Raw genomic sequence first — 12,370 nt, 5'->3', positions numbered from 1 at the left:
AATGTGGGGAGAGGAATATCCTGAGGGGAAAATAGCACCAACATAACGCGGTGACAGATTACATTTATTTACAATTAGTCATTTCTGAGCAATTGTTACTTCCACGTTATTGTTGAGAGTGGCAGTTTGTGGTTTCGCTCCCCAAGGATAAGAAAGACTTGCACTTACATAGCCCCTTTCATGGCCTCAAGACGTCCCAAAGCGTTTTACAGCCAATGAAGTACTTTTAAAAGGTAGTCACTTTTGTAATGTAGGGAAGGATTGCATCCCAGACTCAGAGAATCATTTCGATTAGGCCACAGCTGGAGTACTGCGTGCAGTTCTGGTCACCACATTATAGGAAAGATGTGATTGCACTAGAGAGGGTACAGAGGAGATTTACGAGGATATTGCCTGGACTGGAGAATTTTAGCTACAAGGAAAGATTGGATAGGCTGGGGTTGTTTTTTTTGGAACAGAGGCAGCTGAGGGGAGACGTTACTGAGGTGTGTAAAATTATAAGGGGCCTAGATAGAGTGGATAGGAAGGACCTACTTCCCTTAGCAGAGAGGTCAACAACCAGGAGGCATAGATTTAAAATAATTGGTAGGAGGTTCAGCAGGGATTTGAGGGGAATTTCTTCACCCAGAGGGTGGTGTGGGTCTGGAACTCACTGCCTGAAAGGGTGGTAGAGGCAGAAACCCTCACCACATTTAAAAAGTACTTGGATGTGCACCTGAAGTGCCGTAACCTACAGGGCTACGGACCGAGAGCTGGAAAGTGAGATTAGGCTGGATAGCTCTTTGTCAGCCGGCGCAGACACAATAGACTGAAATGGCCTCCTTCAGTGCTGTAAATTTCTATGATTCTATCTCCCTTCTCATTTATAAGAACATAAGAAATAGGAACAGGAGTAGGCCATACGGCCCTTCGAGCCTGCTCCGCCATTCAATAAAATCATGGCTGATCTGATCATGGACTCAGCTCCACTTCCCCGCCCGCTCCCCATAACCCCTTATTCCCTTATCGTTTAAGAAACTGTCTATTTCGGTCTTAAATTTATTCAATATCCCAGCTTCCACAGCTCTCCGAAGCAGGAAATTCCACAGATTTACAACCCTCTGAGAGAAGAAATTCCTCCTCATCTCTGTTTTAAATGGGCGGCCACTTATTCTAAGATTATGCCCCCTAGTTCTAGTCTCCCCAATCAGTGGAAACATCCTCTCTGCATCCACCCTGTCAAGCTCCCTCATAATCTTATACGTTTCGATAAGATCACCTCTCATTCTTCTGAACTCCAATGAGTAGAGGCCCAACCTCCTCAACCTTTCCTCATAAGTCAACCTGCTCACCCCCGGAATCAACCTAGTGAACCTTCTCTGAACTGTCTCCAAAGCAAGTACATTCATTCATAAATATATAAACCAAAACTGCACGCAGTATTCCAGGTGTAGCCTCAACAATCCTGACATAAATGTTGACATGGTCTCACCTGCAATCACCAACTCCAGGTGGGCATTCCACAGCCTCACAACACTCTGTAAAAATAGTTTCTCCTGCTCGGTCCGAAACCCCTTCCATTTAATCTTGTATCTATGTCTACTTGTTCTAGACTCCCTCAATCACTAGAAACAGTATTACTATCTACTCTCTTGCATCCCTTGATAATTCTAAACTCTTCTATCAAATCATCTTTTCATCTCTGTTCTGATTAAAACCAGCCTTTCTTCATGTTTGTATTTCCACACATCCAGCAGTATTCCAATGAATCAAGATCCACGGCGTGGCCCTGGACACCGTGGACCACTTCCCATACCTCGGGAGCCTCCTCTCAACAAGAGCAGGCATCGACGACGAGATCCAACACCACCTCCAGTACGCCAGTGCAGCTTTCGGTCGCCTGAGGAAAAGAGTGTTTGAAGACCAGACCCTCAAAACTGCCACCAAGCTCATGGTCTACAGGGCTATAGTAATACTTGCCCTCCTGTATGGCTCAGAGACATGTAGACATCTCAAGTTGCTGGAGAAATATCACCAACGATGTCGCCGCAAGATCCTACAAATCCCCTGGGAAGACAGACGCACCAACATTAGCATCCTCACTCAGGCTAAGATCCCCAGCATTGAAGCACTGACCACACTTGATCAGCTCCGCTGGGCAGGCCACATAGTCCGCATGCCAGACACGAGACTCCCAAAGCAAGTGCTCTACTCGGAGCTCCTTCACGGCAAATGAGCCAAAGGTGGGCAGCGGAAATGCTACAAGGACACCCTCAAAGCCTCCCTGATAAAGTGCAACATCCCCACCGACACCTGGGAGTCCCTGGCCCAAGACCGTCCTAAGTGGAAGAAGTGCATCCGAGAGGGCGCTGAGCACCTCGAGTCTCAACGCCGAGAGCATGCAGAAATCAAGCATAGGCAGCGGAAAGAGCGTGCGGCAAACCAGTCCCACCCACTCCTTCCCTCAACGACTATCTGTCCCAGCTGTGACAGAGTCTGTGGCTCTCGTATTGGACTGTTCAGCCACCAAAGAACTCACCAAGAGTAGAAGCAAGTCTTCCTCGATTCCGAGAGACTGCCTATGATGATGATGATTTCCTCACATCCAGCAGTATTCTAATGAATCTGTGATGTACCCTCTCTATTGCCTCAACACCCTTCCAAAACTGCACACAGTACTCCAACTGTGGTCTAAGTAATGCTTTATATATAGGGCCCTGGTGAGACCACACCTGGAGTATTGTGTACAGTTTTGGTCTCCTTACCTAAGGAAGGATATGCTTGCCATAGAGAGAGTGCAATGGAGGTTCACCAGTCTGATTCATGGGATGGAGGGATTGTCCGATGAGGAGAGATTGAACAGACTAGGCTAGACTAGAATTTAGAAGAATGAGAGGTGATCTCATTGATACGTACAAAATTCTTACAGGGCTTGACAAGGTAGATGCAGGGAGGATGTTTCCCCCTGGCTGGGGAGACTAGAAACAGGGGTCACAGTCTCAGAATAAGGGGTCAGCCATTTAGGACTGAGATGAGAAGAAACTTCTTCACTCAGACGGTGGTGAATTTTTGGAATTCTCTGCCCCGGAGGGCTGTGGAGGCTCAGTCTTTGAATATATTTAAGACAGAGATCGATAGATTTTTGAATATTAAGGGAACCAAGGGATATGGGGACAGTGCGGGAAAGTGGAGTTGAGGTAGAAGATCAGCCATGATCTTATTGAATGGCAGAGCAGGCTCAAGAGGCCGAATGGCCCACTCCTGCTTCTATTTCTTATATTCTTATATAAAGTCACCATTACCTCCTGCCATAAAACCCCGAATTCCACGAGTTATTTTATGGCAACTTGAGACGACGCTTTTAATGGCTTATGAACGTGAATTCCCAAATACTTTGCCCATCTTTTCGCCATTCAAATCCCATTTACTGACTAAATTCCACTTGCTTCATTTTTTCCTATGCTAGGGCCTTGGCAGCTGAAGGCATGACTGCCGATGGTGGAGCGATTAAAATCAGGAATGTACAAGAGGCCAGAATTTGAGGAGCACAGTGATCTCGGGGGGTTGTGGAGCTGGAGGAGATTACAGAGATAGGGAGGGGCGAGGCCATGGAGGGATTTGAATATAAGGATGAGAATTTTAGAAATAGAGGCGTTGCTTAACCGGGAACCAATGTAGGTCAGCGAGCACAGGGGGTGATGGGTGAGCGGGACTTGGTGCGAGTTAGGACACAGGCAGCGAGCACAGGGGGTGATGGGTGAGCAGAAGTTGGTGCGAGTTAGGACACGGGGCAGCGAGCACAGGGGGTGATGGGTGAAACATAGAAACATAGTAAATAGGTGCAGGAGTAGGCCATCCGGCCCTTCGAGCCTGCACCACCATTCAATAAGATCATGGCTGATCATTCCTTCAGTACCCCTTTCCTGCATTCTCACCATACCCCTTGATCCCTTTAGCCACAAGGGCCATATCTAACTCCCTCTTGAATATATCCAATGAACTGGCATCAACAACTTTCTGCGGTAGGGAATTCCATAGTTAACAACTCTCTGAGTGAAGAAGTTCCTCCTCATCTCAGTCCTAAATGGCTTACCCCTTATCCTACGATTATGTCCCCTGGTTCTGGACTTCCCCAACATCGGGAATATTCTTCCTGCATCTAACCTGTCCAGTCCCGTCAGAATTTTATATGTTTCTATGAGATCCCCTCTCATCCTTCTAAACTCCAGTGAATACAGGCCCAGTCGATCCAGTCTCTCCTCATATGTCAGGCCTGCCATCCCAGGAATCAGTCTGGTGAACCTCCGCTGCACTCCCTCAATAGCAAGAACATCCTTCCTCAGATTCGGGGACCAAAACTGAACACAATATTCCAGGTGGGGCCTAACCAAGGCCCTGTACAACTGCAGTAAGACTTCCCTGCTCCTATACTCAAATCCTCTTGCTATGAAGTCCAACATACCATTTGCCTTCTTCACCGCCTGCTGTACCTGCATGCCAACCTTCAGTGACTGATGAACCATGACACCCAGGTCTCGCTGCACCTCCCCTTTTCCGAATCTGCTGCCATTCAGATAATATTCTGCCTTCGTGTTTTTGCCCCCGAAGTGGATAACCTCACATTTATCCACATTATACTGCATTTGCCATGTATTTGCCCACTCGGCTAATCTGTCCAAAGCATCCTGCAGCCTCTTAGCGTCCTCCTCACAGCTCACACTGCCACCCAGTTTAGTGTCATCTGCAAATTTGGAGATATTACACTCAATTCCATCATTCAGATCATTAATATATGTTGTAAAGAACTGGGGTCCCAGCACTGAGCCCTGCGGCACTCCACTAGTCACTGCCTGCCATTCTGAAAAGGACCCGTTAATCCCGACTCTCTGCTTCCTGTCTGCCAATCAGTTCTCTATCCACGTCAGTACATTACCCCCAATACATAAGAACATAAGAACATAAGAATTAGGAACAGGAGTAGGCCATCTAGCCCCTCGAGCCTGCTCCGCCATTCAATAAGATCATGGCTGATCTGGTCGTGGACTCAGCTCCACTTACCCGCCCGCTCCCCATAACCCTTAATTCCCTTATTGCTTAAAAATCTATCTATCTTTGACTTGAAAACATTCAATGAGCCAGCCTCAACTGCTTCCTTGGGCAGAGAATTCCACAGATTCACAACCCTCTGGGAGAAGAAATTCCTTCTCAACTCGGTTTTAAATTGGCTCCTCCGTATTTTGAGGCTGTGCCCCCTAGTTCAAGTCTCCCCCACCAATGGAAACAACCTCTCTGCCTCTATCTTGTCTATCCCCTTCATGATTTTAAATGTTTCTATAAGATCACCCCTCATCCTTCTGAACTCCAAGGAGTAAAGACCCAGTCTACTCAATCTATCATCATAAGGTAACCCCCTCATTTCTCGAATCAGCCTAGTGAATCGTCTCTGTACCCCTTCCAAAGCTAGTATATCCTTCCTTAAGTAAGGTGACCAAAACTGCACGCAGTACTCCAGGTGCAGCCTTACCAATACCTTATACAGTTGCAGCAACACCTCCCTGCTTTTGTACTCCATCCCTTTCGCAATGAAGGCCAACATTCCATTTGCCTTCCTGATTACCTGCTGCACCTACAAACTAACCTTTTGGGATTCATGAACAAGGACCCCCAGGTCCCTCTGCACCACAGCATGTTGTAATTTCTCCCCATTCAAATAATATTCACTTTTACTGTTTTTTTTCCCAAGGTGGATGACCTCACACTTTCCGACATTGTATTCCATCTGCCAAACCTTAGCCCATTCGCTTAACCTATCCAAATCTCCTTGCAGCCTCTCTGAGTCCTCTACACAACCCACTTTCCCACTAATCTTAGTGTCATCTGCAAATTTTGTTGCACTACACTCTGTCCCCTCTTCCAGGTCATCTATGTATATTGTAAACAGTTGTGGTCCCAGCACTGATCCCTGTGGCACACCACTAACCACTGATTTCCAACCGGAAAAGGACCCATTTATCCCGACTCTCTGCTTTCTGTTCGCCAGCCAATTCTCTATCCATGCTAATACATTTCCTCTGACTCCGCGTACCTTTATCTTCTGCAGTAACCTTTTGTGTGGCACCTTATCGAATGCCTTTTGGAAATCTAAATACACCACATCCATACACCTCTATCCACCATGCTCGTTATATCCTCAAAGAATTCCAGTAAATTAGTTAAACATGATTTCCCTTTCATGAATCCATGCTGCGTCTGCTTGATTGCACTATTCCTATCCAGATGTCCCGCTATTTCTTCCTTAATGATAGTTTCAAGCATTTTCCTCACTACAGATGTTAAACTAACCGGCCTATAGTTACCTGCCTTTTGCCTGCCCCCTTTTTTAAACAGAGGCGTTACATTAGCTGCTCTACAATCCGCTGGTACCTCCCCAGAGTCCAGAAAATTTTGGTAGATTATAACAAATGCATCTGCTATAACTTCCGCCATCTCTTTTAATACCTTGGGATGCATTTCATCAGGACCAGGGGACTTGTCTACCTTCAGTCCCATTAGTCTGTCCAGCACTACCTCCCTAGTGATAGTGATCATCTCAAGGTCCTCCCTTCCCACATTCCTATGACCAGCAATTTTTGGCATGGTTTTTGTGTCTTCCACTGTGAAGACCGAAGCAAAATAATTGTTTAAGGTCTCAGCCATCTCCACATTTCCCATTATTAAATCCTCCTTTTCATCTTCTAGGGGACCAACATTTACTTTTGTCACTCTTTTCCGTTTTATATATCTGTAAAAGCTTTTACTATCTGTTTTTATGTTTTGCGCAAGTTTGCCTTCGTAATCTATCTTTCCTTTCTTTATTGCTTTTTTAGTCATTCTTTGCTGTTGCTTAAAATTTTCCCAATCCTCTAGTTTCCCACTAATCTTGGCCACCTTATACGCATTGGTCTTTGATTTGATACTTTCCTTTATTTCCTTGGTTATCCACGGCTGGTTATCTCTTCTCTTGCCGCCCTTCTTTTTCACTGGAATATATTTTTGTTGCGTATTATGAAAGAGCTCCTTAAAAGTCCTCCACTGTTCCTCAATTGTGCCACCGTTTAGTCCTTGTTTCCAGTCTACTTTAGCCAACTCTGCCCTCATCCCACTGTAGTCCCCTTTGTTTAAGCATAGTACGCTCGTTTCTGACACAACTTCCTCATCCTCAATCTGTATTACAAATTCAACCATATTGTGATCACTCATTCCGAGAGGATCTTTTACGAGGAGATCGTTTATTTTTCCTGTCCCGTTACACAGGACCAGATCCAAAATGGCTTGCTCCCTTGTAGGCTCTGTTACATACTGTTCTAAGAAACAATCCCGTATGCATTCTATGAATTCCTCCTCCAGGCTACCCTGACCAATCGATATGTAGGTTAAAATCCCCCATAACTACTGCCGTTCCTTTTTCACATGCCTCCATTATTCCCTTGATTATTGCCTGCCCCACCATGAAGTTATTATTTGGAGGCCTATAAACTATGCCGACCAGTGACTTTTTCCCCTTACTATCTCTAATCTCCACCCACAATAATTCAACATTTTGTTCATTGGAGCCAATATCATCCCTCACAACTGCCCTGATATCATCCTTTATTAACAGAGCTACCCCACCTCCTTTCCCTTCTTGCCTATCTTTCTGAATCGTCAGATACCCCTGTATGTTTAATTCCCAGTCTTGGCCATCTTGCAACCATGTTTCTGTAATGGCCACCAAATCATACCCATTTGTAATGATTTGTGTCGTCAACTCATTTACTTTATTTCTAATCCTGCGTGCATTTAGGTAGAGTGTTTTCATCCTAGTTTTTAAACCATGATTTTTAGTTTTGACCCCTCCTGCAGCCCTTTTATATTCAGTGGCCCTTTTTGTTTCTTGCCTTTGGTTTCTCTGCCCTCCACTTTTACTCATCTCTTTTCTGTCTTTTGTTTTTGTCTCCTTTTTGTTTCCCTCTGTCTCCCTCTATTGGTTCCCATCCCCCTGCCATATTAGTTTAACTCCTCACTAACAGCACTAGCAAACACTCCCCCTAGGACATTGGTTCCGTTCCTGCCCAGGTGCAGACCGTCCGGTTTGTACTGGTCCCACCTCCCCAGAACCTGTTCCAATGCCCCACGAATTTGAATCCCTCCCTACTGCACCACTGCTCAAGCCACGTATTCATCTGTGCTATCCTGCGATTCCTACTCTGACTAGCACATGGCACTGGTAGCAATCCCGAGATTACTACTTTTGAGGTCCTACTTTTTAATTTAACTCCTAGCTCCTCAAATTCATCTCGTAGGACCTTATCCCTTTTTTTTTACCGATGTCGTTGGTACCAATATGCACCACGACAACTGGCTGTTCTCCCTCCCTTTTCAGAATGTCCTGTACTCGCTCGGAGACATCCTTGACTCTTGCACCAGGGAGGCAACATACCATCCTGGAGTCTCGATTGCGGCCGCAGAAACGCCTATCTATTCCCCTTATGATTGAATCCCCTATCACTATCACTCTCCCACTCTTTTTTAAGCCCTCCTGTACAACAGAGCCAGCCACGGTGCCATGAACTTGGCTGCTGTTGCTCTCCCCTAATGAGTCATCTCCCTCAACAGCACTCAAAACAGTGTATCTGTTTTGCAGGGGGATGACCAGATGGGACCCCTGCACTACCTTTTTTGTACTACTCTTCCTGCTGGTCTTCCATTCCCTAGCTGGCTGTGGATCCTTCTCATGCGGTAAGACCAACTCACGACACGTGCCACTTATGTCATTCTCAGCATCGTGGATGCTCCAGAGTGAATCCACCCTCAGCTCCAATTCCACAACGCGGTCCATCAGGAGATGGAGGCGGATACACTTCTTACACATGTAGTCATCAGGGACACCGGAAGCGTCCCTGAGTTCCCACATGGCACAGGAGGAGCATATCACATGACCGAGTTCTCCTGCCATGCCTTAACCCTTAGATACCCTTAAATTGGTAATAACAATGTTACAGTTGACTTACTGATATAAAAAGAAAAAGAAAAGCTACTCACCAATCACTTACCCCATTGGCTGTGACGTCACCTTTTGATTCATGTGCTTTGATTTTGCACACCAATCCCTTGTGTGGGACCTTGTCAAAAGCCTTTTGAAAGTCCAAATAAACTACATCCACTGGTTTTCCCTTGTCCACTCTACTAGTTACATCCTCAAAAAATTCCAGAAGATTTGTCAAGCATGATTTACCCTTCATAAATCCATGCTGACTTGGACCAATCCTATCACTGCTTTCCAAATGTGTTGCTATTTCATCCTTAATCATCTTCCCCACTACTGATGTCAGGCTAACTGGTCTATAATTACTCGTTTTCTCTCTCCCTCCTTTTTTAAAAAGTGGTGTTACATTAGCAACCCTCCAGTCCATAGGAACTGATCCAGAGTCAATAGACTGTTGGAAAATGATCACCAATGCATCCACTATTTCTAGGGCCACTTCCTTAAGTATTCTGGGATGCAGACTATCAGGCCCTGGGGATTTATCGGCCTTCAATCCCGTCAATTTCCCTAACACAATTTCCCACCTAATAAGGATATCCTTCAGTTCCTCCTTCTCACTAGACCTTCAGACCCCTAGTACATCCGGAAGGTTATTTGTGTCTTCCTTTGTGAAGACAGAACCAAAGTATTTGTTCAATTGGTCTGCCATTTCTTTGTTCCCCATTATAAATTCACCCGAATCCGACTGCAAGGGACCAAGTTTGTCTTCACTAATCTTTTTCTCTTCACATATCTATAGAAGCTTTTGCAGTCAGTTTTTATGTTTCCGGCAAGCTTCCTCTCGTACTCTATTTTCCCCCTCTTAATTAAACCCTTTGTCCTCCTCTGCTGTATTCTAAATTTCTCCCAGTCCTCCGGCTTACTACTTTTTCTGGCTAATTTGTATGCCTCTTCCTTGGATTTAACTGTGCAGATAGCAGTTAACGGGTATGATGTGATTGGCATCACGGAGACATGGCTCCAGGGTGACCAAGGCTGGGAACTCAACATCCAGGGGTATTCAGCATTTAGGAAGGATAGACAGAAAGGAAAAGGCGGTGGGGTGGTGTTGCTGGTTAAAGAGGAAATTAATGCAAATGTAAGGAAGGACATTAGCTTGGATGATGTGGAATCCTTAATTTCCCTTGTTAGCCACAGTTGAGCCACCTTCCCCATTTTATTTTTACTCCAGACAGGGATGTATAATTGTTGAAGTTCGTCCATATGATCTTTAAAGGTTTGCCATTGCCTATCCACCGTCAACCCTTTAAGTATCATTTGCCAGTCTAATCTAGCCAATTTGCACCTCAGACCATCAGTTACCCTTCCTTAAGTTCAGGACCCTAGTTTCTGAATTAACTTTGTCACTCTCCATCATAATAAAGAATTCTACCACATTATGGTCACTCTTCCCCAAGGGGCCTCGCACAACAAGATTGCTAATTAGTGCCTTCTCATTACACATCACCCAGTCTAGGATGGCCAGCTCTCTGGTTGGTTCCTCGACATATTGGTCGAGAAAACCATCCCGAATACACTCCAGGAAATCCTCCTCCACCGCATTGCTACCAGTTAGGTTAGCCCAATCAATATGTAGATTAAAGTCACTCACGATTACTGCTGTACCTTTATTGCACACATCCGTTATTTCTTGTTTGATGCTGTCCCCAACCTCACTACTACTATTTGGTGGCCTGTACACAACTCCCATTAGCGTTTTCTGCCCTTTGGTATTCCGTAGCTCCACCCATACCGATTCCACATCATCCAAGCTAATGTCCTTCCTTACATTTGCATTAATTTCATCTTTAACCAGCAACGCCACCCCACCGCCTTTTCCTTTCTGTCTATCCTTCCTAAATGCTGAATACCCCTGGATGTTGAGTTCCCAGCCTTGGTCACCCTGGAGCCATGTCTCCGTGATGCCAATCACATCATACCCGTTAACTGCTATCTGCGCAGTTAATTCGTCCGCCTTATTCCGAATACTCCTCGCATTGAGGCACAGAGCCTTCAGGCTTGTCTTTTAAACACACTTTGACCCTTTAGAATTCTGCTGTAAAGTGGCCTTTTTTGTTTTTTGCCTTGGGTTTCTCTGCCCTCCACTTTTACTATTCTCCTTTCTATCTTTTGCTTCTATCTCCATTTTATTCCCCTCTGTGTCCCTGCATAGGTTCCCATTCCCCTGCCATATTAGTTTAACTCCTTCCAAACAGCACGAGTGAGCGGGACTTGGTGCGAGTTAGGACACGGGGCAGCGAGCACAGGGGGTGATGGGTAAACGGGACTCGGTGCGAGTTTGGACATGGGCTGCCGAGTTTGTTTGGAAGTTTTTCCTGAGAGTCTGGAACAGATTACTGAAGTTTGTGGCGAGTATGGATTCCTTACAGTCCGATATAGGGGATCTGAAGATTTCCAGATTTCGAGGGCAAGCTATGGGTTAATTGAGTTCAAAAACATTTAGAAGTTACCGTGGTTTCCTGAAGCTGTGATTAATTCAGAAGAAATCCTAAATTGGCTACAGGATTTCCCTCTACCATAAGAACATAATTAGGAGTCGTCGGCCATTCAGCCCCTCGAGCCTGCTCCGCCTTTCAATGAGATCATGGTTGATCTTCTACCTCAACTCCACTTTCCCGCTCCATCCCCATATCCCTCGATTCCCTTAATATCCAAAAATCTATCGATCTCTTTCTTGAATATACTCAACGACTGAGCCTCCACAGCTCTCTGGGGTAGAGAATTCCAAAGATTCACCACCCTCTGACTGAAGAAGTTTCTCCTCATGTCAGCCATTTAGGACTGAGCTTTTATTGTGAGACTGTGACCCCTGGTTCTAGACTCCCCAGCCAGGGGGAAACATCCTCCCTGCTTCTACTCTGTCAAGCCCTGTAAGAATTTTGTCTGTTTCAATTAGATCATATCTCATTCTTTTAAACTCTGGAGAATATCGGCCTAGTCTACTTAATCTCACCTCATAGGATAATCCCCCCATTCCAGGAATCAATCTGGTGAACCTTCGTTGCACTTCCTCAATGGCCAGTATATCCTTCCTTAGGTAAGGAGACCAAAACTGTGCACAATACTCCAGGTGCAGTCTCACCAGGGCCCTATGTATTTGCAATAAGACGTCTTTACTCTTATACCCATAATCCCCTTTTCATAAAGGCCAACATACCATTTGCTTTCTTAATTGCTTGATGTACCTGCATGTTAACTTTCAGTGATTCATGTACAAGGACACCCAGGTCCCTCCGAACACCAACATTTCCCAATCTCTCACCATTTAAAAAATACTCTGCTTTTCTATTTTTCATACCAAAGTGGATAACTTCATATTTCTCCACA

The sequence above is a fragment of the Pristiophorus japonicus genome, chromosome 22, assembly GCF_044704955.1.
Source record: "Pristiophorus japonicus isolate sPriJap1 chromosome 22, sPriJap1.hap1, whole genome shotgun sequence".
NCBI classification, from domain to species: Eukaryota; Metazoa; Chordata; class Chondrichthyes; family Pristiophoridae; genus Pristiophorus; species Pristiophorus japonicus.
The sequence above is the reverse complement of the archived record's forward strand: the minus strand, read 5'-3'. Positions refer to the sequence as shown.